Source organism: Stegodyphus dumicola, chromosome 5, assembly GCF_044657685.1.
Source record: "Stegodyphus dumicola isolate Sdum_Otavi_A_Nest chromosome 5, ASM4465768v1".
Lineage (NCBI taxonomy): Eukaryota > Metazoa > Arthropoda > Arachnida > Araneae > Eresidae > Stegodyphus > Stegodyphus dumicola.
The window spans coordinates 86584542-86612429 of record NC_140772.1 but is presented as its reverse complement, the minus strand read 5'-3'; the positions used below and the strand labels follow the sequence as shown (position 1 = coordinate 86612429).

The 27888-nt window shown below is 39.0% G+C and overlaps 1 protein-coding gene and 1 long non-coding RNA gene across 6 annotated transcripts in view; one reads left to right on the top strand and one right to left on the bottom strand.

Annotated features, from left to right (window-relative positions):
• Positions 1–27888, top strand: part of ninaC (STKc_myosinIII_N_like and MYSc_Myo21 domain-containing protein ninaC) — a 232689-nt gene that overhangs the window by 133116 nt on the left and 71685 nt on the right. The window lies entirely within an intron of this gene.
• Positions 1–27888, bottom strand: part of LOC146997159 (uncharacterized) — a 120476-nt gene that overhangs the window by 77755 nt on the left and 14833 nt on the right. The gene's annotated exons all lie outside the window — the stretch shown is intronic.

Here is a 27888-nt window from a genome sequence, read left to right as displayed (position 1 = left end):
GGTAACATGCAATCGCGTGCTTTATTCAACTTTAGAATATAACCTTGATTTGTACCTGCGGCGATTCAAAAAACTGTTGCAATCGGAAAAATGAGCCCGAAAATTAGCGTTTTCACAGTTTTTAATTAATATCTCAGCTGATTAACGTCCTACGAAGATGAGAATGGTATCATTGGATTCGTAGAATTTTTTGGAATCCGCAGACACCTGCCTCGAATTCCAACTCAGCGCCGTTCCATAGATATTTAAGAAAAAAGAAATTGACACGTCACCTTTCGCCAGCACAAATCTCGAGCGGAAGCAATTGTCATCCCCCCGGCGCTTTCGAAAAAGCAATTTTATCTCAGCTAATTCCGAGACGGTTGCCACTCCGAAAAATGAAATAACGTTTTCGCAGTTTTTAATTAATAACTCCGCCGATTATTGTCTTACGAAGATGGGACCGGTATCGATGGATTCGTTGATTTTTTTCGAATACGGGGATATGCGTTTCGAATCGCAACTCGGAGCCGTTCCGCAGATATTCGAGAAAAACGAATTTGGCACTCGGCCAAATCCCTAAAATAGGGGAAACCCGTGAAAGAAAGTGCAAAACGTAGGGAAACGTAGGGAGAAAATCAGTTTTTAATTAATATCTCGGCTAATTAAAGTCGCACGAAGATGCCGATGGTCAATATGGCGAGCCACGGGCATTCTGAATCCAACGGTACCTTCCGCTAAGCTCTACACCCAGCCGTTCCCGAGGAGATGATGTTACAAACACACAAACAGACAGAGGCACACAGATTTTAATAGTATAGACTAGCGGGCAAGCCCGCCAGCTGAGCGGGCTGAAGCCCGCTTATCATTGTTCGTTTTTAAAAGATATCCTATGTTAAATTTGGCCGGTATTGAAAAGTTGAACCGAACTACCATTTTTTAGCGGCATTCCGCGGGCTTCCCCCGCTTTTTAACTTTTGCATCCAGAAGTTACCGCATACACTATACATATGCGGAAAATCACGAAAACACCCATGCTTCCAGCCCTTTCGCGGGTATTCGAAATTTGGACCGAAATACCAGTGTTCAGCGCTTTTGGGCGGGAGCCCGCCCAAAACAGTGTTCACGTGTGCATGCAAAAGATACTGCGTACACCGTACACATGCGTAAAATCACGAAAACACCCCTCCAGCCAGCCCGCTGCCGATTCGAAAGTTGGACCGAAATACAATTTTTTAGCGATTTTGCGCGTGCTGTGCCCGCTTTATTCACGTATGCATGCTGAAGATGGTGCATAAACGATACACATGCGTAAAATCACGAAAACAAACATGGAGCCTGCCTGTTCGCCGGTATTCGAGAGTTGGACCGAATTACCAGTGTTATGTGGCTTTGCGCGGGCTCTGCCCGCTTTATTCACATATACACCCAGAAGATACTCCATACACTATACACATGCGTAAAATCACGAAAACACCCATGGAGCCAGCCAGTTCGTCGGGATTCGAAATTACCGCATTACCAGTATTCTGTGCCCGCTTTATTCACGTATGCATCCATGAGATACTTTATAAACGATACACATGCGAACAATCACGAAAACACCCATGCAGCCAGCCCGCTCGCCGAGATTCGAAAGTTTGAGGGAACTACCAGTGTTCAGCGGTTTTACCCGGTATTCGCGCGCTGTATTCACGTATGCATCCAAATTTTATATACAGTACCCCGGAATTCGAAAGTAGGACCGAAATACCAGTGTTCAGCGATTTTGTGGAGCGGGCTGCGCCCGCTTTATACACATAAGCATGGAGAGGATACTGCATAAACGATACACATGAGTTAAAGCAAGAAAACACCCGGGGAGCCAGCTCGTTCGCCGACACCGAAAGTTGGATCGAACTACCAGCGTTAAGAGGTTTTGAGCAGGCTGCGCCCACTTTTATCACATATGCATCCAGAAATCACTTTATACACTATACACATGCGGAAAATCAGGAAAACACCCATGCAGCCAGCCCGCTCGCAGAGATTCGAATGTTTGACCGAACTACCAGTGTTCAGCGGTTTTACCCGGTATCCGCGCGCTGTATTCACGTATGCGACCAAATTTTATGTACAGTACCCCGGAATTCGAAAGTTGGACCGAACTACCAGTGTTCTGTAGTTTTGCGCGGGCTGCTCCCGCTTTATTCAAGTATGCATGCAGAAGATACCGCATACACGTTACACATGCGAAAAATCCCGAAAACACACATTGAGCCAACACGGTCGCTTGGATTCGAAAGTTGGACCGAACTACCAGTAATCAGAGGTTTTGAGCGAATTTCGGCCGCTTTATTCACTTATGCATCCAGAAGATGCTGCGTACACGAGGCACATGCGTAAAATCACGCAAACACCCATGAACCCAGCCCGTTCGCCGGGATTCGAAATTAGGACCGAACTACCAGAGTTCAGCTTTATTCATTTATGCATCCAGAAGACACTGCATACACAACAGATATGCGTAAAATCACAAAAAACATGAGTGTAGCCTGCCTGCTCACCGGGATTCGAAAGTTACCGTATACCATCTCAAAGGAGCAAAGAAAAATCTTTAATCTAAAAAAAAAAAAAAAAGTGTGAATTTAATTTTTATTGGTGCGAACTTATTTAAAATATCATTTGCATTAAAAGATAATATCTAAATTAAGTGCACGTATCTAATAACATAAAAAAATATATTATTCCAAAAAATCAAATTTATTATTAAAAAAATAACAACATATTTTTAAAAAATAGCCTTTTCAGATTTTTTAATTAATATCCCAGCTGATTAAAGTTGTACAACTTCAAGAACGTCATCATTTAAATTTAATGTAATATAATAACTTTTATTCAATATCAATAAAAGAATTAACGTGACAATCATCCTAACCTGAAATTAAAAAAAAATTGTGAAAAGCAGCTGTTTATTTAAAATGCCTACATTAACGAAATATTTTTAAAATACAGTTAGGTAACATGCAATCGCGTGCTTTATTCAACTTTAGAATATAACCTTGATTTGTATCTGCGGCGATTCAAGAAACTGTTGCAATCGGAAAAATGAGCCCGAAAATTAGCGTTTTCACAGTTTTTAATTAATATCTCAGCTGATTAACGTCCTACGAAGATGAGAATGGTATCATTGGATTCGTAGAATTTTTTGGAATCCGCAGACACCTGCCTCGAATTCCAACTCAGCGCCGTTCCATAGATATTTAAGAAAAAAGAAATTGACACGTGACCTTTCGCCAGCACAAATCTCGAGCGAAAGCAATTGTCATCCCCCCGGCGCTTTCGAAAAAGCAATTTTATCTCAGCTAATTCCGAGACGGTTGCCACTCCGAAAAATGAAATAACGTTTTCGCAGTTTTTGATTAATAACTCCGCCGATTATTGTCGTACGAAGATGGGACCGGTATCGACGGATTCGTTGATTTTTTTCGAATGCGGGGATATGCGTTTCGTATCGCAACTCAGAGCCGTTCCGCAGATATTCGAGAAAAACGAATTTGGCACTCGGCCAAATCCCTAAAACAGGGAAAACGGGTGAAAGAAAGTGCAAAACGTAGGGAAACGTAGGGGAAAAAGCAGTTTTTAATTAATATCTCGGCTAATTAAAGTCGCACGAAGATGCCGATGGTCAATATGGCGAGCCACGGGAATTCTGAATCCAACGGTACCTTCCGCTAAGCTCTACAACCAGCCGTTCCCGAGGAGATGATGTTACAAACACACAAACAGACAGAGGCACACAGATTTTAATAGTATAGACTAGCGGGCAAGCCCGCCAGCTGAGCGGGCTGAAGCCCGATTATCATTGTTCGTTTTTAAAAGATATCCTATGTTAAATTTGGCCGGTATTGAAAAGTTGAACCGAACTACCATTTTTTAGCGGCATTCCGCGGGCTTCCCCCGCTTTTTTAACCTATGCATCCAGAAGTTACCGCATACACTATACATATGCGGAAAATCACGAAAACACCCATGCTTCCAGCCCTTTCGCGGGTATTCGAAATTTGGACCGAAATACCAGTGTTCAGCGCTTTTGGGCGGGAGCCCGCCCAAAACAGTGTTCACGTGTGCATGCAAAAGATACTGCGTACACCGTACACATGCGTAAAATCACGAAAACACCCCTCCAGCCAGCCCGCTGCCGATTCGAAAGTTGGACCGAAATACAATTTTTCAGCGATTTTGCGCGTGCTGTGCCCGCTTTATTCACGTATGCATGCTGAAGATGGTGCATAAACGATACACATGCGTAAAATCACGAAAACAAACATGGAGCCTGCCTGTTCGCCGGTATTCGAAAGTTGGACCGAATTACCAGTGTTATGTGGCTTTGCGCGGGCTCTGCCCGCTTTATTCACATATACACCCAGAAGATACTCCATACACTATATACATGCGTAAAATCACGAAAACACCCATGGAGCCAGCCAGTTCGTCGGGATTCGAAATTACCGCATTACCAGTATTCTGTGCCCGCTTTATTCACGTATGCATCCATGAGATACTTTATAAACGATACACATGCGAACAATCACGAAAACACCCATGCAGCCAGCCCGCTCGCCGAGATTCGAAAGTTTGAGGGAACTACCAGCGTTCAGCGGTTTTACCCGGTATCCGCGCGCTGTATTCACGTATGCATCCAAATTTTATATACAGTACCCCGGAATTCGAAAGTAGGACCGAAATACCAGTGTTCAGCGATTTTGTGGAGCGGGCTGCGCCCGCTTTATACACATAAGCATGGAGAGGATACTGCATAAACGATACACATGAGTTAAAGCAAGAAAACACCCGGGGAGCCAGCTCGTTCGCCGACAACGAAAGTTGGATCGAACTACCAGCGTTAAGAGGTTTTGAGCAGGCTGCGCCCACTTTTATCACATATGCATCCAGAAATCACTTTATACACTATACACATGCGGAAAATCAGGAAAACACCCATGCAGCCAGCCCGCTCGCAGAGATTCGAATGTTTGACCGAACTACCAGTGTTCAGCGGTTTTACCCGGTATCCGCGCGCTGTATTCACGTATGCGACCAAATTTTATGTACAGTACCCCGGAATTCGAAAGTTGGACCGAACTACCAGTGTTCTGTAGTTTTGCGCGGGCTGCTCCCGCTTTATTCAAGTATGCATGCAGAAGATACCGCATACACGTTACACATGCGAAAAATCCCGAAAACACACATTGAGCCAACACGGTCGCTTGGATTCGAAAGTTGGACCGAACTACCAGTAATCAGAGGTTTTGAGCGAATTTCGGCCGCTTTATTCACTTATGCATCCAGAAGATGCTGCGTACACGAGGCACATGCGTAAAATCACGCAAACACCCATGGACCCAGCCCGTTCGCCGGGATTCGAAATTAGGACCGAACTACCAGAGTTCAGCTTTATTCATTTATGCATCCAGAAGACACTGCATACACAACAGATATGCGTAAAATCACAAAAAACATGAGTGTAGCCTGCCTGCTCACCGGGATTCGAAAGTTACCGTATACCATCGAAAACGGGCTGGGTCCATGGGTGTTGGCGGGATTTTACGCATGTGTACCGTGTATGCAGTATCTTCTGGATGAATTGGTGAATAAAGCGGATGAATCCCGCGAAAAAACGTTGAATGCTGGTAATTCGGTCCAACTTATGAATCCCGGCTAGCGGGTTGGCTGATTGCGTGTTTTCGTGATTTTAGGCATGTGTATCGTATACGGAGTATCTGCTGGATGAATACGTGAATAAAGGGGGCGTAACCCGGTCAAAACCGTTGAACGATGGTAGTTCGGTCCAACTTTGAATCCCAGCCAACACGCTGAATCTATGTGTGTTTCAGTGATTTTCCGCATGTGTAACGTGTATGCATTATCTTCTGGATGCGCACGGGAATAAAGCAGGGGGAACAAGCTCAAAACCCCTGAACACTGGTAGTTCGGTCCAACTTTCGAATACCGGCGAAATTACAATGGACATTGAACAATGAACATTGAACAATGAAAAGCCGGCTTCAGCCCGCTCAGCTGGCGGGCTTGCCCGCTAGTCTATACTATTAAAATCTGTGTGCCTCTGTCTGTTTGTGTGTTTGTAACATCATCTTCTCGGGAACGGCTGGGTGTAGAGCTTAGCGGAAGGTACCGTTGGATTCAGAATTCCCGTATCTCGCCATATTGACCATTGGCATCTTCGTGCGACTTTAATTAGCCGAGATATTAATTAAAAACTAATTTTTCCCTACGTTTTCGGCATTTCTTTCGCTTTCTTTGTTGGGTTTTTCCCTATTGAAGGGACATTTCTCCGCGGGAACTGGCGAAATTAAGGTACTGGAGCATTTTTAGTCATGTCGCTAATTAAGCGTCTAATTGGCCGATCAACTTGGGACAAACGGCATTCGTCGTTTGAAGATCCGCGAATTAAAAATTTCGAAATTTCAAGAAAATTGGATGATTGGTTCCCAAATTACGAATTTTCCTTAATTAAAGTAACTGAGTAGGAAAAATGCACAAAAAATACGTATCTCTCGATGTAACCGACCGATGTTTTTCAAATTTAGAATTTTGCACTTCCTGGATGCTCAAATGAACGTTAGCGTTGATTGTAAACTGTTTTGCTAATTAGGAGCCTAATTAGCAGGTTCATTAAAAAAGCGCTACTACTCTTATCTCCCCTTCCTAACTCTTCGTTGACGGCCTTCGAATCGGAAAGCGACGGGTGTCGGAGGGGGGAGATGGTATTCGCTCGACTGTTGAAATCGTCAAGGCCATTCGCGAGGGGTGAAATTAGCGTAGTGGCGCTTTTTTATTCATTATGCTAATTAAGCGTCTAATTGGCCGATCGACTTGGGACAAACGGCATCCGTCATTTGAAGATCCGAGAATTAAAAATTTCGAAATTTCAAGAAAATTGGATGATTGGTTCCCAAATTACGAATTTTCCTTAATTAAACAAAATGAGTCGGAAAAATGCACCAAAAATACGTATCTCCCGATCTAAGCGACCGATTTTTTTCAAATTTTGAATTTTGCACTTCCCGGATGCTCAAATGAACGTTAGCGTTGATTGTAAACTGTTTTGCTAATTAGGAGCCTAATTAGCAGGTTCATTATAAAAGCGCTACTACCTTTATCTCCCGTTCCTAACTCTTCGTTGACGGCCTTCGACTCGGAAAGCGACGGGTGTCCGGGGGGAGAGATTGTATCCGTTTGACTGTTGGAATCATCAAGGCCATTCGCCAGGGTTGAAATTAGCGTAGTGGCGCATTTTGATTCATTATGCTAATTAATCATCTAATTTGCCAATCCATCTAGAACAAAGAGCATCCTTCATCTGACCATCCATCGGTCGTAAATTTCTAAATTTGGAGCCGATCGCATGATTAGTTCCCGAGATACGAATATTTAGTGCATTTTTCTTAATAAGAGAAATTGAGCCGGAAAAATGCACAAAAATACGTAACTTTTGAAAGAATTAACCGATATCGTTCAAATTTTGAATTTTGCACTTCCCGCATGCTCAAATGAACGTTAGCGTTGATTGTAAACTGTTTTGCTAATTAGGAGCCTAATTAGAAGGTTCATTAAAAAAGCGCTACTACCTAACTCTTGGTTGAGGGCCTTCGACTCGAAAGCGACGGGTGTCGGGGAAGGGGAGATGGTTTCCGCAGGACTGTTGGAATCGTCAAGGACATTCGCCATGGATGAAATAGCGGAGGATTTTTATTCATTATGCTAATTAATCTTCTAATTTGCCAATCTCTCTGGAACAAAGACCAAACCTCTTTTCAAAATCTGGCAATTATAAGATTGTAAATTTCGAGCCGATCGGCCTGTTAGTTGCCGAGATATGTGTTTTTTGTGCATTTTTCGAACAATTCGTGATTTTTGGATCTGAATAAGAAAAGCAACTTTGAATAATACAATTTAATATTTCTAATAGCTTAAATCCGCGTGCTCATTTGTGTTACTGAGCTACGTAATCATTCACTGCTTTTGTTATTATATATAAGTTCATTAATATATATATATACTGTCGTATTTTTGGTAACAAAGGTTTCTGTTCGCTTAAAGCTAATATTAAATTTAATTTTAATTAAATTTTAATTGCAAAAAAATAAATAAAATATGAATAAACTATTTATTTAAATTCTGACTAAATTTTATTTTTCGTTCAGGGTTTTAAATTGAATTTCTGTTGCTTGAACATGGTATATGGAAAGTTTTCTTAATATAAATAATTATGGTTGATTAATTACATTAATATATATATTGATGCACTTTTGTGTGTGATTATGTTGAAGTTTATCAAAAGGAGTTTTAATAACGAATCTGCTGTTTGAATATTTTACCCGAAAAGTTTTGCGGTTACACTTGGCAAAAAGCCTGAGCAGTAAAATCGCTGAACACTGGTAGTTCAGTCCAAATTTCGAATCCCGGCAAACGGGTTGGCTCCATCAGTGTTTTCGTAATTTTGAGTATGAGTAACGTGTATGCAGTATATTGTGAATGCATACGTAAATAAAGCGGGCGCAGCCCACTAAACACTGGTAGTTCGGTCCAGCTTTCGAATAAAGGCGATCGGGCTGGCTGCATGGGTATTTTCGTGATTTTGGGTATGTTTATCGTGTATGCAGTATTTTCTGGACGTATACGCCAATAAAGCGGGCGCAGTCCGCGTTGAACACTGGTAGTTAAGTCCATCCTTCGAATACCAGCGAGCGGGCTGTCTGCATGCGTACTTTTGTGATTTAACGCATGTGTATCGTGGACGCAGTATCTTCTGGACGCATATGTGAATAAAGCGGCGCAGCCCGCTCAAAACCGCTGAACACTGGTAGTTCGGTCCAACTTTCGAATAGCCGTTAAAGAGCTGTCTGTATGGGTATTTTCGTGATTTCACGCACGTGTATCGTGTATGCAGTATCTTCTGGATGCATACGAGAATAGAGCGGGCGAAGCCCGCGCAAATCTGCTGATCACTGGTAGTTCGATCCAACTTTCGAATCTCGGCGAACAGGCTGCCTCCATGTATGTTTCATGATTTTCCGCATGTGTAATGTGTATGCAGTATCTTTTGGATGCATACGCGAATAAAGCGGGCGCAGCCCGGGTAAAATCGCTGAACACTGGTAGTTCGGACGAACTTTCGAATAAAGGCCAACGGGCTGGATCTATGGGTGTTTTCTTGAGTTTCCGCATGTGTGTCCTGTATGCAGTATATTCTGGATGCATAACTTAATAAAGCGGTCGCAGCCCGCCCAAAACCGCTAGACACTGGTAGTTCGTTCCAACTTTCGGCAAGCGGGCTGGGTGGAAGTTGTTTTCGTGATTTTACGCATGTGTAACGTGTATGCAGTATCTTCTCGATACATACGTGAGTTAAGCGAGCGCAGCCCGGGTAAAACCGGTGAACACTGGTATTTCGGTCCAACTTTCCTATACCGGGGAAATTTAACACGGGAACTCTTTTACACACGAGCAATATATAGCGGGCTTCAGCCCGCTCAGCTGGCGGGCTTGCCCGCTAGTCTATACTATTAAAATCTGTGCGCGTCTGTCTGTTTGTGTGTTTGTAACATCATCTTCTCAAGAACGGCTGGGTGTAGAGCTTAGCGGAAGGTACCGTTGGATTCAGAATTCCCGTGGCTCGCCATATTGACCATCGGCATCTTCGTGCGACTTTAATTAGCCGAGATAATAATTAAAAACTAATTTTCCCCTACGTTTCCCTACATTTTGCACTTTCTTTCACGGATTTTCCCTCTTTTAGGGATTTGGCTACTTGCCAAATTCGTTTTTCTCGAATATCTGCGGAACGGCGCGGAGTTGCGTTTCGAAACTCATATGCCCGGATTCTAAAAAATTCTACGAATCTATCGATACTGGTCTCATCTTCGTACGAGAATAATCGGCGGAGTTATTAATTAAAAACTGCGAAAACGTTATTTCGTTTTTCGGAGTGGCAACTGTCTCGGAATTAGCTGAGATAAAAATACTTTCTGGAAAGCGATGGGGGGATGACAATTGCTTCCGCTCGAGATTTGTGCTGGCGAAAGGTCACGTGTCAATTTCTTTTTTCTTAAATATCTATGGAACGGCGCTGAGCTGGAATTCGAGACAGGTATCTGCGGATTCCAAAAAATTCTACGAATCCATTGATACCATTCTCATCTTCGTAGGACTTTAATCAGCTGAGATATTAATGAAAACTGGAAAACGCTAATTTTCGCGCTCATTTTTCCGAGTGGCTACAGTTCCTTGAATCGCCGAAGATAAAAATCAAGGTTATATTCTGAAGTTCAATAAAGAACGCGATTGTATGTCATTGTATGTTGAAAATATTTCGTTTATGTCAGCATTTTAAATTAACATTTTTAAATTTCAGGTTAGGATAATGGCCACGATATGTTATTGCCACGTTAATTCTTTTATTACCATTGAGTAAAAGTTGTTATATTACATTAAATTTAAATGCTGACGTTCTTGAAGTTCTACAATTTGAATTAGCTGAGATATTAATTAAATAAACCTGAATGCGGTGTTTTTTTAAATATGTTATTATTTAATAATAAATTAATTTTTTCGAATAATATATTTTTTCATGGTTATATAGATACGTCCACGCGATTGCATGTTGTCTCACTGTATTTTGAAAATATTTCGTTAATATAGGTATTGTAAATAAACAGCTGCTTTATGCAATTTTTTTTTATTTCAGGTTAGGTTAATTGCCACGATATGTTATTGCCACGTTATTTCAATTTATTTTTGATTTTTATTTTAGATTAAACATTTTCTATGCAGATATTTAAACAAAAAGTTAAAATTACTATATTTTTTTTAGATTAAAAATTTTCTATGCAGATATTTAAAGAAGAAGTTGAAATTACTATGTAAACTACTAATTTAAATTTTCACTAAAAAAAAATATTTTCATTCAGGGATTTAAATTGAATATGTTTTTCTTGGAGATGGTATATGAAAACCTTTCTTATTATAATTAATTATGAATTATTAATTGCATTAATGTATATATTGATACAGTTTTGCGTGTGATCATATTGAAGTTTATAAAATAAAAAGAATTTTAATAACGAATCTACTGTTTGAATAATAAATGCGAAAATTTACGCGATTACACTTTCTACAACGGCCCATTTAGCGGCTGAGCGGTAAAGTCACTGAACACTGGTAGTTAGGTCAAGTTTCGAATCCCAGCGAACGGCCTGGCTGCATGGGTGTTTTCGTGATTTTCCGGTTGTGTATAGTGTATGCTGTATCTTCTGGATGCATACGTGAATAAAGCGGGCGCAGCCCGATCAAAACAGGTGAACACTGGTAGTTTGGTCTAACTTTCGAATACCGGCGAACACGGGCTGGCTCCATGAGTATTTTCGTGATTTTCTGCATGTGTAACGTGTATGCAGTATCTTATGCATGCATATGTTAATAAAGCGGGCGCAGCTCAGGTAAAATCGATGTACACTGGTAGTTTGGTCCAACTTTGGAATCCCGCTGAACGTGATGCTTCCATAGATTTTTTCGTGATTTTACTCATGTGTATTGTGTATGCGGTTATCTCCTGTATGCATAAGCGGATAAAGCGGGCGCAGCCCGCCCAAAACCGCTGAACACTGGCAGTTCCATCCAATTTTCGAATCCAGACGAACAGGCCGGCACCATGTGTGTTCACGTGATTTTACGCATGTGTAATGTGTATGCAGTACCTTATGGATTCATTTATGAATAAGGCAGACGCAGCACGCACAAAACCGTTGTACACTGGTGGTTTGGTCAAACTTTCGAATACCAGCGAAAGGGCTGCCTGTATGAATGTTTTCGTGATTTTCCGGATGTGTAACGTTTATGAAGTATCTTGTGGATGCATACGTGAATAAAGCGGGTGGAGAACACTGGTAGTTCGGACGAAATTTCGAATCCAATCCTACGGGCTGGGTCCATGAGTTTTTTCGTGATTTTCCGCATGTTTATCGAGTAAGCAGTATCTTCTGAATACATACGTGACCAAAGCGGGCGCAGCCCACGAAAAACCGCTGAACACTGGTAGTTCGGTCCAACTTTCGAATTCCGGCGAGCGGGCTGGCTGCATGAGTGTTTTCGTGATTTCCGCATGTGTATCGTGTATACAGTGTCTTCAGGATGCATATGTGAATAAAGCGGGCGCAGCAAGCGCAAAACCGATCAACACTGGTACTTCGGTCCAACTTTCGATCCCGGGGAACGGGCTGGCTGAATGCGTGTTTACGTGATTTTCCGCATGTGTAAGGTGTATGCAGTACCGTATGGATGCATACGGGAATAAACCGGTTAAAATCGCCAGAAACTGGTAGTTCGGTCCAACTTTCGAATGTAGGCGAATTTGAACATGGGAATTCTTTTAAAAACGAACAATGATAAGCGGGCTTCAGCCCGCTCAGCTGGCGGGCTTGCCGCTAGTCTATACTATTAAAATCTGTGTGCCTCTGTCTGTTTGTGTGTTTGTAACATCATCTCCTCGGGAACGGCTGGGTGTAGAGCTTAGCGGAAGGTACCGTTGGATTCAGAATGCCCGTGGCTCGCCGGATTGACCATCGGCATCTTCGTGCGACTTTAATTAGCCGAGATATTAATTAAAAACTGATTTTCTCCTTACATTTCCCTACGTTTGCACTTTCTTTCACCCGTTTTCCCTGTTTTAGGGATTTGCCGAGTGCCAAATTCGTTTTTCTCGAATATCTGCGGAACGGCTCCGAGTTGCGATTCGAAACGCATATCCCCGTATTCGAAAAAAAATCAACGAATCCATCGATACCGGTCCCATCTTCGTACGACAATAATCGGCGGAGTTATTAATTAAAAACTGCGAAAACGTTATTTCATTTTTCGGAGTGGCAACCGTCTCGGAATTAGCTGAGATAAAATTGCTTTTTCGAAAGCGCCGGGGGGATGACAATTGCTTCCGCTCGAGATTTGTGCTGGCGAAAGGTCACGTGTCAATTTCTTTTTCTTAAATATCTATGGAACGGCGCTGAGTTGGAATTCGAGGCAGGTGTCTGCGGATTCCAAAAAATTCTACGAATCCAACGATACCATTCTCATCTTCGTAGGACGTTAATCAGCTGAGATATTAATTAAAAACTGTGAAAACGCTAATTTTCGGGCTCATTTTTCCGATTGCAACAGTTTCTTGAATCGCCGCAGATACAAATCAAGGTTATATTCTAAAGTTGAATAAAGCACGCGATTGCATGTTACCTAACTGTATTTTAAAAATATTTCGTTAATGTAGGCATTTTAAATAAACAGCTGCTTTTCACAATTTTTTTTAATTTCAGGTAAGGATGATTGTCACGTTAATTCTTTTATTGATATTGAATAAAAGTTATTATATTACATTAAATTTAAATGATGACGTTCTTGAAGTTGTACAACTTTAATCAGCTGGGATATTAATTAAAAAATCTGAAAAAGCTATTTTTTAAAAATATGTTGTTATTTTATTAATAATAAATTTGATTTTTTGGAATAATATATTTTTTTATGTTATTAGATACGTGCACTTAATTTAGATATTATCTTTTAATGCAAATGATATTTTAAATAAGTTCGCACCAATAAAATTGAAATTCACACTTTTTTTTTTAGATTAAAGATTTTTCTTTGCTCCTTTGAGATGGTATACGGTAACTTTCGAATCCCGGTGAGCAGGCAGGCTACACTCATGTTTTTTGTGATTTTACGCATATCTGTTGTGTATGCAGTGTCTTCTAAATGCATAAATGAATAAAGCTGAACTCTGGTAGTTCGGTCCTAATTTCGAATCCCGGCGAACGGCTGGGTTCATGGGTGTTTGCGTGATTTTACGCATGTGACTCGTGTACGCAGCATCTTCTGGATGCATAAGTGAATAAAGCGGCCGAAATTCGCTCAAAACCTCTGATTACTGGTAGTTCGGTCCAACTTTCGAATCCAAGCGACCGTGTTGGCTCAATGTGTGTTTTCGGGATTTTTCGCATGTGTAACGTGTATGCGGTATCTTCTGCATGCATACTTGAATAAAGCGGGAGCAGCCCGCGCAAAACTACAGAACACTGGTAGTTCGGTCCAACTTTCGAATTCCGGGGTACTGTACATAAAATTTGGTCGCATACGTGAATACAGCGCGCGGATACCGGGTAAAACCGCTGAACACTGGTAGTTCGGTCAAACATTCGAATCTCTGCGAGCGGGCTGGCTGCATGGTGTTTTCCTGATTTTCCGCATGTGTATAGTGTATAAAGTGATTTCTGGATGCATATGTGATAAAAGTGGGCGCAGCCTGCTCAAAACCTCTTAACGCTGGTAGTTCGATCCAACTTTCGGTGTCGGCGAACGAGCTGGCTCCCCGGGTGTTTTCTTCCTTTAACTCATGTGTATCGTTTATGCAGTATCCTCTCCATGCTTATGTGTATAAAGCGGGCGCAGCCCGCTCCACAAAATCGCTGAACACTGGTATTTCGGTCCTACTTTCGAATTCCGGGGTACTGTATATAAAATTTGGATGCATACGTGAATACAGCGCGCGGATACCGGGTAAAACCGCTGAACACTGGTAGTTCGCTCAAACTTTCGAATCTCGGCGAGCTGGCTGGCTGCATGGGTGTTTTCGTGATTGTTCGCATGTGTATCGTTTATAAAGTATCTCATGGATGCATACGTGAATAAAGCGGGCACAGAATACTGGTAATGCGGTTCTGGTAATGCGGTAATTTCGAATCCCGACGAACTGGCTGGCTCCATGGGTGTTTTCGTGATTTTACGCATGTGTATAGTGTATGGAGTATCTTCTGGGTGTATATGTGAATAAAGCGGGCAGAGCCCGCGCAAAGCCACATAACACTGGTAATTCGGTCCAACTTTCGAATACCGGCGAACAGGCAGGCTCCATGTTTGTTTTCGTGATTTTACGCATGTGTATCGTTTATGCACCATCTTCAGCATGCATACGTGAATAAAGCGGGCACAGCACGCGCAAAATCGCTGAAAAATTGTATTTCGGTCCAACTTTCGAATCGGCGGCGGGCTGGCTGGAGGGGTGTTTTCGTGATTTTACGCATGTGTACGGTGTACGCAGTATCTTTTGCATGCACACGTGAACACTGTTTTGGGCGGGCTCCCGCCCAAAAGCGCTGAACACTGGTATTTCGGTCCAAATTTCGGATACCCGCGAAAGGGCTGGAAGCATGGGTGTTTTCGTGATTTTCCGCATATGTATAGTGTATGCGGTAACTTCTGCATGCATAGGTGAAAAAAGCGGGGGAAGCCCGCGGAATGCCGCTAAAAATGGTAGTTCGGTTCAACTTTTCAATACCGGCCAAATTTAACATAGGATATCTTTTAAAAACGAACAATGATAATCGGGCTTCAGCCCGCTCAGCTGGCGGGCTTGCCCGCTAGTCTATACTATTAAAATCTGTGTGCCTCTGTCTGTTTGTGTGTTTGTAACATCATCTCCTCGGGAACGGCTGGGTGTAGAGCTTAGCGGAAGGTACCGTTGGATTCAGAATTCCCGTGGCTCGCCATATTGACCATCGGCATCTTCGTGCGACTTTAATTAGCCGAGATATTAATTAAAAACTGCTTTTTCCCCTACGTTTCCCTACGTTTTGCACTTTCTTTCACCCGTTTTCCCTGTTTTAGGGATTTGGCCGAGTGCCAAATTCGTTTTTCTCGAATATCTGCGGAACGGCTCTGAGTTGCGATACGAAACGGCATATCCCCGCATTCGAAAAAAATCAACGAATCCGTCGATACCGGTCGCATCTTCGTACGACAATAATCGGCGGAGTTATTAATCAAAAACTGCGAAAACGTTATTTCATTTTTCGGAGTGGCAACCGTCTCGGAATTAGCTGAGATAAAATTGCTTTTTCGAAAGCGCCGGGGGGATGACAATTGCTTTCGCTCGAGATTTGTGCTGGCGAAAGGTCACGTGTCAATTTCTTTTTTCTTAAATATCTATGGAACGGCGCTGAGTTGGAATTCGAGGCAGGTGTCTGCGGATTCCAAAAAATTCTACGAATCCAATGATACCATTCTCATCTTCGTAGGACGTTAATCAGCTGAGATATTAATTAAAAACTGTGAAAACGCTAATTTTCGGGCTCATTTTTCCGATTGCAACAGTTTCTTGAATCGCCGCAGATACAAATCAAGGTTATATTCTAAAGTTGAATAAAGCACGCGATTGCATGTTACCTAACTGTATTTTAAAAATATTTCGTTAATGTAGGCATTTTAAATAAACAGCTGCTTTTCACAATTTTTTTTTAATTTCAGGTTAGGATGATTGTCACGTTAATTCTTTTATTGATATTGAATAAAAGTTATTATATTACATTAAATTTAAATGATGACGTTCTTGAAGTTGTACAACTTTAATCAGCTGGGATATTAATTAAAAAATCTGAAAAGGCTATTTTTTAAAAATATGTTGTTATTTTTTTTAATAATAAATTTGATTTTTTGGAATAATATATTTTTTATGTTATTAGATACGTGCACTTAATTTAGATATTATCTTTTAATGCAAATGATATTTTAAATAAGTTCGCACCAATAAAATTGAAATTCACACTTTTTTTTTTAGATTAAAGATTTTTCTTTGCTCCTTTGAGATGGTATACGGTAACTTTCGAATCCCGGTGAGCAGGCAGGCTACACTCATGTTTTTTGTGATTTTACGCATATCTGTTGTGTATGCAGTGTCTTCTAAATGCATAAATGAATAAAGCTGAACTCTGGTAGTTCGGTCCTAATTTCGAATCCCGGCGAACGGGCTGGGTTCATGGGTGTTTGCGTGATTTTACGCATGTGACTCGTGTACGCAGCATCTTCTGGATGCATAAGTGAATAAAGCGGCCGAAATTCGCTCAAAACCTCTGATTACTGGTAGTTCGGTCCAACTTTCGAATCCAAGCGACCGTGTTGGCTCAATGTGTGTTTTCGGGATTTTTCGCATGTGTAACGTGTATGCGGTATCTTCTGCATGCATACTTGAATAAAGCGGGAGCAGCCCGCGCAAAACTACAGAACACTGGTAGTTCGGTCCAACTTTCGAATTCCGGGGTACTGTACATAAAATTTGGTCGCATACGTGAATACAGCGCGCGGATACCGGGTAAAACCGCTGAACACTGGTAGTTCGGTCAAACATTCGAATCTCTGCGAGCGGGCTGGCTGCATGGGTGTTTTCCTGATTTTCCGCATGTGTATAGTGTATAAAGTGATTTCTGGATGCATATGTGATAAAAGTGGGCGCAGCCTGCTCAAAACCTCTTAACGCTGGTAGTTCGATCCAACTTTCGGTGTCGGCGAACGAGCTGGCTCCCCGGGTGTTTTCTTCCTTTAACTCATGTGTATCGTTTATGCAGTATCCTCTCCATGCTTATGTGTATAAAGCGGGCGCAGCCCGCTCCACAAAATCGCTGAACACTGGTATTTCGGTCCTACTTTCGAATTCCGGGGTACTGTATATAAAATTTGGATGCATACGTGAATACAGCGCGCGGATACCGGGTAAAACCGCTGAACACTGGTAGTTCGCTCAAACTTTCGAATCTCGGCGAGCTGGCTGGCTGCATGGGTGTTTTCGTGATTGTTCGCATGTGTATCGTTTATAAAGTATCTCATGGATGCATACGTGAATAAAGCGGGCACAGAATACTGGTAATGCGGTTCTGGTAATGCGGTAATTTCGAATCCCGACGAACTGGCTGGCTCCATGGGTGTTTTCGTGATTTTACGCATGTGTATAGTGTATGGAGTATCTTCTGGGTGTATATGTGAATAAAGCGGGCAGAGCCCGCGCAAAGCCACATAACACTGGTAATTCGGTCCAACTTTCGAATACCGGCGAACAGGCAGGCTCCATGTTTGTTTTCGTGATTTTACGCATGTGTATCGTTTATGCACCATCTTCAGCATGCATACGTGAATAAAGCGGGCACAGCACGCGCAAAATCGCTGAAAAATTGTATTTCGGTCCAACTTTCGAATCGGCGGCGGGCTGGCTGGAGGGGTGTTTTCGTGATTTTACGCATGTGTACGGTGTACGCAGTATCTTTTGCATGCACACGTGAACACTGTTTTGGGCGGGCTCCCGCCCAAAAGCGCTGAACACTGGTATTTCGGTCCAAATTTCGGATACCCGCGAAAGGGCTGGAAGCATGGGTGTTTTCGTGATTTTCCGCATATGTATAGTGTATGCGGTAACTTCTGCATGCATAGGTGAAAAAAGCGGGGGAAGCCCGCGGAATGCCGCTAAAAATGGTAGTTCGGTTCAACTTTTCAATACCGGCCAAATTTAACATAGGATATCTTTTAAAAACGAACAATGATAATCGGGCTTCAGCCCGCTCAGCTGGCGGGCTTGCCCGCTAGTCTATACTATTAAAATCTGTGTGCCTCTGTCTGTTTGTGTGTTTGTAACATCATCTCCTCGGGAACGGCTGGGTGTAGAGCTTAGCGGAAGGTACCGTTGGATTCAGAATTCCCGTGGCTCGCCATATTGACCATCGGCATCTTCGTGCGACTTTAATTAGCCGAGATATTAATTAAAAACTGCTTTTTCCCCTACGTTTCCCTACGTTTTGCACTTTCTTTCACCCGTTTTCCCTGTTTTAGGGATTTGGCCGAGTGCCAAATTCGTTTTTCTCGAATATCTGCGGAACGGCTCTGAGTTGCGATACGAAACGCATATCCCCGCATTCGAAAAAAATCAACGAATCCGTCGATACCGGTCGCATCTTCGTACGACAATAATCGGCGGAGTTATTAATCAAAAACTGCGAAAACGTTATTTCATTTTTCGGAGTGGCAACCGTCTCGGAATTAGCTGAGATAAAATTGCTTTTTCGAAAGCGCCGGGGGGATGACAATTGCTTTCGCTCGAGATTTGTGCTGGCCAAAGGTCACGTGTCAATTTCTTTTTTCTTAAATATCTATGGAACGGCGCTGAGTTGGAATTCGAGGCAGGTGTCTGCGGATTCCAAAAAATTCTACGAATCCAATGATACCATTCTCATCTTCGTAGGACGTTAATCAGCTGAGATATTAATTAAAAACTGTGAAAACGCTAATTTTCGGGCTCATTTTTCCGATTGCAACAGTTTCTTGAATCGCCGCAGATACAAATCAAGGTTATATTCTAAAGTTGAATAAAGCACGCGATTGCATGTTACCTAACTGTATTTTAAAAATATTTCGTTAATGTAGGCATTTTAAATAAACAGCTGCTTTTCACAATTTTTTTTTAATTTCAGGTTAGGATGATTGTCACGTTAATTCTTTTATTGATATTGAATAAAAGTTATTATATTACATTAAATTTAAATGATGACGTTCTTGAAGTTGTACAACTTTAATCAGCTGGGATATTAATTAAAAAATCTGAAAAGGCTATTTTTTAAAAATATGTTGTTATTTTTTTAATAATAAATTTGATTTTTTGGAATAATATATTTTTTATGTTATTAGATACGTGCACTTAATTTAGATATTATCTTTTAATGCAAATGATATTTTAAATAAGTTCGCACCAATAAAAATTAAATTCACACTTTTTTTTTTTTTTTTTTTTTTTTAGATTAAAGATTTTTCTTTGCTCCTTTGAGATGGTATACGGTAACTTTCGAATCCCGGTGAGCAGGCAGGCTACACTCATGTTTTTTGTGATTTTACGCATATCTGTTGTGTATGCAGTGTCTTCTGGATGCATAAATGAATAAAGCTGAACTCTGGTAGTTCGGTCCTAATTTCGAATCCCGGCGAACGGGCTGGGTCCATGGGTGTTTGCGTGATTTTACGCATGTGCCTCGTGTACGCAGCATCTTCTGGATGCATAAGTGAATAAAGCGGCCAAAATTCGCTCAAAACCTCTGATTACTGGTAGTTCGGTCCAACTTTCGAATCCAAGCGACCGTGTTGGCTCAATGTGTGTTTTCGAGATTTTTCGCATGTGTAACGTGTATGCGGTATCTTCTGCATGCATACTTGAATAAAGCGGGAGCAGCCCGCGCAAAACTACAGAACACTGGTAGTTCGGTCCAACTTTCGAATTCCGGGGTACTGTACATAAAATTTGGTCGCATACGTGAATACAGCGCGCGGATACCGGGTAAAACCGCTGAACACTGGTAGTTCGGTCAAACATTCGAATCTCTGCGAGCGGGCTGGCTGCATGGGTGTTTTCCTGATTTTCCGCATATGTATAGTGTATAAAGTGATTTCTGGATGCATATGTGATAAAAGTGGGCGCAGCCTGCTCAAAACCTCTTAACGCTGGTAGTTCGATCCAACTTTCGTTGTCGGCGAACGAGCTGGCTCCCCGGGTGTTTTCTTGCTTTAACTCATGTGTATCGTTTATGCAGTATCCTCTCCATGCTTAGCGGGCTGGCTGCATGGGTGTTTTCGTGATTGTTCGCATGTGTATCGTTTATAAAGTATCTCATGGATGCATACGTGAATAAAGCGGGCACAGAATACTGGTAATGCGGTAATTTCGAATCCCGACGAACTGGCTGTCTCCATGGGTGTTTTCGTGATTTTACGCATGTGTATAGTGTATGGAGTATCTTCTGGGTGTATATGTGAATAAAGCGGGCAGAGCCCGCGCAAAGCCACATAACACTGGTAATTCGGTCCAACTTTCGAATACCGGCGAACAGGCAGGCTCCATGTTTGTTTTCGTGATTTTACGCATGTGTATCGTTTATGCACCATCTTCAGCATGCATACGTGAATAAAGCGGGCACAGCACGCGCAAAATCGCTGAAAAATTGTATTTCGGTCCAACTTTCGAATCGGCAGCGGGCTGGCTGGAGGGGTGTTTTCGTGATTTTACGCATGTGTACGGTGTACGCAGTATCTTTTGCATGCACACGTGAACACTGTTTTGGGCGGGCCCCCGCCCAAAAGCGCTGAACACTGGTATTTCGGTCCAAATTTCGAATACCCGCGAAAGGGCTGGAAGCATGGGTGTTTTCGTGATTTTCCGCATATGTATAGTGTATGCGGTAACTTCTGGATGCATAGGTTAAAAAAGCGGGGGAAGCCCGCGGAATACCGCTAAAAAATGGTAGTTCGGTTCAACTTTTCAATACCGGCCAAATTTAACATAGGATATCTTTTAAAAACGAACAATGATAAGCGGGCTTCAGCCCGCTCAGCTGGCGGGCTTGCCCGCTAGTAGTATTACTAATTTTCGTCATGCTGGGTTTTGAACTTCATTTGTGGGAAATTGTTTAAGTAGTTTTAAAATGATGCTTATAAATAATAAAATTATAGATTTAACAAGTTTTAGAATTAAACCTCCGTATTAGGTTTTAGCTCTATATTAGTTAACTCTATAAGATCTGATTGAAATTAAAATGTTTAAAAGATCATTTTTATAATATATTTTATGCAACATGTATTCAAAAATATTATTATCTAACTTAATAATATGCACAAAATTAGCTCCTTTTATCTTTAATAAAAAGAAACCTTACCACAAGATATCCAAAACAATTTTTAAAAACGTGTTAGCTGCTCTAAATAAACTTGGCTTTCCTGTACTTTAACTGCTTATCTGAGTTTTGTTTTCTCATGAAAAAAAGACACTGTAGGAAAATAAACCAAACCTAGAGTCAATTTTTTTCTATACTTACTTAAAAACAGGATCGGTCTCAAAGCATTTTTCTCTTAACATTTTTTTACTATCATTGTTATCAATGTTCCCACATACTCTGTGCTAAATTACCCTTAAAATATCTCAAATATATGTTTTCAACTTCCCAGTTTAAAAGAATATTAAAAAGACGTTCTTCAAAGCAATTATAAAACCATTAGCTTTACTGTATTATTGTTAACTTCATATTTACTGCATCTAATATTTCAGAACCTAAATTTATTGTAAATATATTGGATAATTTGGAAAAAATACTTAACAAAAACTTCAAATAGATAATGAAACTGGAAAATCAAAAGCAATGTTCTGTTGCTTATGTTGTATCGAGTAAACTTTCACATGAAAAAACAACCTCAGAAATGATGGTAATTTTTCAAAAAGTATCGAAAAATATCAGAAATGGAAACAAAGCTTTGGGCATAACAGAATACTTCAGTGAATCACTTTCTTAGATAGAAAATTCCCTTAGGTGCACATAAATCAATATTACGCCATAGTTTCAAGGTATTTGATTTACTAAAAATCACTCTGTGACTACAAAATTGAAAGATACTTCTTTCTCTCTAAATATCGATAAATATGTAACAGATAAAAAAATACATGATATATTCCTCTGATAAGATTTGAAACTTCCACTTCGTTGATTACTTAAGAGTGCTGTTTAAATATCTTTTAACATCTTACAAGTAAGATATTAAATAGAATTTTTTAAGGTATAAGAATTTTCAATAATTTAGTTAGGGCATATCAATAAAATAAATTAAATACTAAGCTTTTAGCGTTGTTGAATGTTTTAACGCCTTTTATTTACATTTGTAATAAGAGGCATTAAGCTTTAACTGCTATGTTGAAAATTTGCGTGTACGGGGCAAAACTTTGCCCTATGAGCAGATTAGCAAAATCATACTTTTTGCCAATGCCTTTCAAATATGTAATTAGTGATTTATAAAAAAATTCACAGTTTTATTTGAATACAAAATATTTTTAGCTGTTTCTATAAAAAGTACCAACATGCATACTTCAGCTATATAGCAACATACACACTTCAGCTAAATAAAATATATTGTTGGAAAAAATTTTGATCCTCTCGTTTCTAGCTCCCATAGACTAATTCACAGCTATTTTGTGAATTCGTATTTTATTCTGTATATAAAAGGCATTAATTAAAAGGGGTGCTGTGAATACAGAGCATTATGTTGTGCATAAAGGATATATGCTGTGTATAAAAGCATAAAGAGCCAAATTTAAAATTAAGCATAAAAAAAATTTAATCGAAGATTCTGAATAAAACTCTATAGATTTTGAGACTGATAGCGTAATCTGACAATGATCATTCTTCTTCAGAAATAAATGATTTTGCAAAGGGGGATACATTGACGGAAATGCTTATTTTGCCCCAAATTTGTATCAAAAGCTTCTGAAAGTAACACCATTGAATAACATCTCAGTGATATCTATCTGAAACATGAACACCAGACTTAGAGAACATAAGAAAAAGGAAGTAAAGTGGGCAACCGCTCCCATGTGACTTCGCAGATTTAGTACGAAATGCGAGAAGAAGGAATAAAATAGGTCAGAAATGGCCGTATGATAAGACATCGCAGCCGACCCACGTCGCAGCTTGTGGGTATGAAAATCCTCTGTACAACGTAAAAAATACAAATTAAAGATATTTGTACTTTTTTGTGTTATCTGGAGCGGATTCAAAAATGTTGTGTAAGTACGCTTGTCTGTTTGTATATACATACTTGTATGTGTGTGTACACACACATATACGTGCATAAATACATGAATGCGTTCATCATATAAACATATATACATTTCTGAATCTGGTCCACATAACAGGAAGTACCAGATAAGTAAATAAATATGATGATGCAAATCAAAATAAATGCTAATACAAAGCAAAAAAATCTTATGTGTACACCACATGACTTCCTTGTACGGAATATTAAATTATACGCATTTTTTCTTGCATTTCGTTTAAATTTATTAGATTGAATTAAATCTTCTTCGCCGACAGCGCATAAACCACAATAGAATAAATGCATTCTTTAAAATTCACTCTATTTGTTTACCATAGCGAAACTCTGGCGCTAGGTTCACTTAACAGTATTATATTTCGTTAATATTATAACTCAGAATGCACAAAATTTGTATCATTTAAAGAATTATCTAATCATTGCCACATGTTCTATTAAAATACTATATTAACGCTAAAACGATGTATAAAAGAAATTAAGCAAACAAAACAAAAAAGAAATAGTTTTCACAGAGGATTGAGTATTTCTCATTCAATTAATTGAATTCTCACTTCGCGACAAGGCAAAAATACATAAAAACTCAAAATATCTGTATTAAAAATTACTAATTATTAAAAATTAAATTACTAATTAAAAATTAAGAATTAAGTAAATCTTAAAGACTTATTTCCTCGAAAAAATTCCAGAAAGGATTAAACATGATTTAAATCGCAATAATAAATGAAGGCGTTTATCTTTGTTGTTGCGAAGCTACGTTTCTCTAGATTGGCTACAAATTCACTACTCTGCTGTTTCAAATGTAAACAAGCAATGGCCGCCATCAAAAAAATTAGTAGGCTTAGCAGCACTTAAACAACTTTTAAATTGTTGATAATTCTAAAAATATTGCATACAGATTTACTAAAGGCATAAAAACCTTAACAGAAAGATAAGAACAATAAAGTTAAGCAAATAATGCACAATTTACAAACCTTAACCGGAAGAGGTTAGGTCATAGGCTACATGCTATTATAAACTGTTTAAAAAACACCTGGATGAAAAAATAAATAGTCTAAATTCATTAAGCTCCGTGCTATAATTTCGAGGTTATAACAGTTAGACAACTTTAAAAGTACTTATTTTAAACAGATACAAAATGTTTAAATTGCCAACAGTGAGTGTAATAGAGGGAATATTTTAACTGCCACATAGCTGTTTTACCTGAGGTTCTACTATTTTTACTTCTTATATATTCATCTTTTCTAAAATTTTACCAAGTAACCGGAAGAAAATGACAAATTGGTCGGAACGCAAGGACCACATCATTTAACTAATAAGGTAATCCCGGTCAAAGTGGGACGACTGGACAAGCCTACTCATAAGCTAAATATAAATTTCGGTATGAAAAAGGAATCACCTTTTCATGTCTCTTCTTCCACCCTTCTCAGTCGCTGAGTAATCATAAATCCGTTAACACTCCATAAAGATACGTTTTCGTAGTATTAGATGAAATTGGTTTGAAAAGATAATAAACCAGTAATCAAAGAATTTTAGAAATACCCTTAACGCATTTTCAAGTTTAGTGTTAATTCCGACCAAGAAAATTCATAATACTTCATTTTCTTGTTGATTATTTTAACATCCTCCTAAATCCTAAAGTATAATGAAATTTTACTAAAGAAAGAAGTTTCTTCTAAAAAAGAAGAAAAAAAAAACTTCTTTGTTGCAGATTTTCGGAAAGCAAAAAAAAAAAAAAAAATGTTATAAAATATTAAAGCTTAAGAAATCCCCCCGAAGAAACAAAATAAATCTTATTAATTAATTGAGTTCGTTAACTACAGAATATTTTTAATTAGTTCATTTTTTGAATATTTCAACTTTATAAAATTAATAGTAATACATTTTCATGAGGATAATATCTTATCATCGATTTACGAGAGGGATTCCCAACCCTTTTCTTGTATCAACCCGTTTTAAAAGAATCTTTTTCTTTATCGACCCCTTACATTTTTCTCTATAATATATAGTAGCATATAGAATAATCTTAATCCGAATAATTGTACCTAAATAACCTAAAAATAATAATTACCCTAATATTATAAACAGGAGTTTTGGAAAAAAGTAGTTTATTAGATTTCAGGTTTGCTATTTTTTATGTTATTATTATTATTAATTTTACAAATATAATCAAGTTTACAGAAAAACAATCGCAGGTTCTAACTGCGCAAAAGATCGATTTCAATTGATATTATGACTGGGCGTGATGTACTGATGTAATGTTTTTAATATTTGGCATAAAACTGCTTCATTTATTCTTTAATCCTCTCGTTCAAAAATATTTAACCTGTTCCTTGTTTTCCATAGTAAATTATTGGAATTATTGTATCATTTTGAAAATTTTAAATTAAATCTCTTACAAAATCACATGCTTAGGATCATTCGAATGACTTGCGTAAGAAGAAATTAAAAGAAAACTGTGACAATTTGGTTTATTTGATTAAGCAATGGACTCGGCTATGTGCATAAGAAAAAGTAAGCCTTCATGAAGGATACTGGCTCATATAAACGTTACGCATTCGGAAAACCCAGAAAACTTCCATGCAGTCAGGCTGTTCTCCGGTATTCGAACCCCAGACTGAATAACCAGTGTTTATCTACTTTATCGCTCAAACAAAAAGCAGTTTTAAAATTCATTCCTATGCCATTTGTAGTTATGTGTTTGTGATGTAAAAATAAAAATAATTTTTAAAACAAATCAAATTGTCTCATACATTTCAGTAGCTCTAATGTTATCACTTATCCATTAATGTTCATATAACTAGATTCGAAGTAATTATTTTTACACTTCTCTTGTCATATAATGCTTTTATAAAAAGGTGTAATTGTTTTTCTTGTTCACAGAGCTCCAAAATTTCTAATCTTTGGGAACTAGAACTCTTTGGGACTAGAAAAGTCGATAATAATTTTATTGTGATTTTCAATACCGTTTTCAAAAATTCAACTACGACTTATAGTTTAACTTACGAAATTATAATCCTGCAAATTCACAAACATTACGCTGATCAATTATTATAATCTTCAATAATAGTTTAATTGTTTAAATATGCTGTATTATTAATCAAATGTCATTATTAATGCATGACAAAGCCTCAAGATATTTTATTTTTACTCGGAAACTCACTTGAATGAGCCTAGAAATTATTTAACCTTTACAATATATGAGAATTTCATATCATATATGTTATCCCAATTTTAAGACAATAATCATTGTTGATAATTTATTAAAAATTCTGGAACTTTCGAGAATCTTGAAAGGTAGCCATTAGAGACCCTATGGTATAAGACCATTGTGATGCATGATACTGAAAGATAAATATGTTACTTTTAACATTATGTACGAAAAATTAGACAAAAGTGAAACTTTTATATAAAATTTTAAAACATTTTGAATTTAATATTTTTCAATTTTGATTCCTTGAAAGTATTCAAATGTTTGCGGGTTTCGATTTACAGTAAATGCTTACCAAATGCAAACTTTCGGAACACGAACTTGAGTATACGCGGTTTCTTAATTTTCTCCATTTAGTTGGTCCAATGTGAAAATTTCAATTATAGTGCAAAACGTTATAGTGCGTTCAGCTATAGTGCAAAACGTCGGTCGAGTTGTGATAGCCCTTGTTAACAAGTGGTTTGAAATTTCATTCATTAAAAAGTAAAATATTGCTTAGGAAAGCAAAACCTGTACTTTAAGGTTCTCTTAATTCCCAATAATCCTCCAGGACACGGTATTGAAGTCCTCACAACATTGCATCTAAATGTAGAGGTTTCATTATTGAGACCGAAGGCCACTTTCATAATCTGGATCAAGAAATGATAAAAATATTCAAAGCATTTTACATCAGGAATGTTCACATAACTGTACATAAAGTACTAGACGAAGGAAGGCCCGTCACTTTAATGGCATTTTGGAAGCAATTCAGGGTATACACAGCATAGAAATGCTTAAACTCAAATGAGAACAGCTGCATTCACCAACAATGAACTTTTGCTGGCATCAAGGCTGGCCAGCCGCTGTTAACAGTTTTAAAGGATTTCTGTCGACTGAAATGAAACCAAAGAATTCAAAAATATTGCAAAAGCAATAAGGAGATGAAGGATTTTCAGATATGAAAGGAGGAAAAATTAAAGAATTAGTCTAAAATGACGTAGTGAAATGGCAAATCTTTGATGATCTTATCAACGGTGTAAGCAGCGATAGTGAAGAATATAAGGAGCCTTTAACGTATAAAAAGTTAAGTGAATTGTTAAAAAGGACACAAAAACTGTCTGACTTTGAAATAAAAATTGATCCGAATGAATAAAGAAAAAGACATATTATGAGAGATATTGGAAATCCTCACAGTCCTTGTCGCGAAACGTTTCATGAAT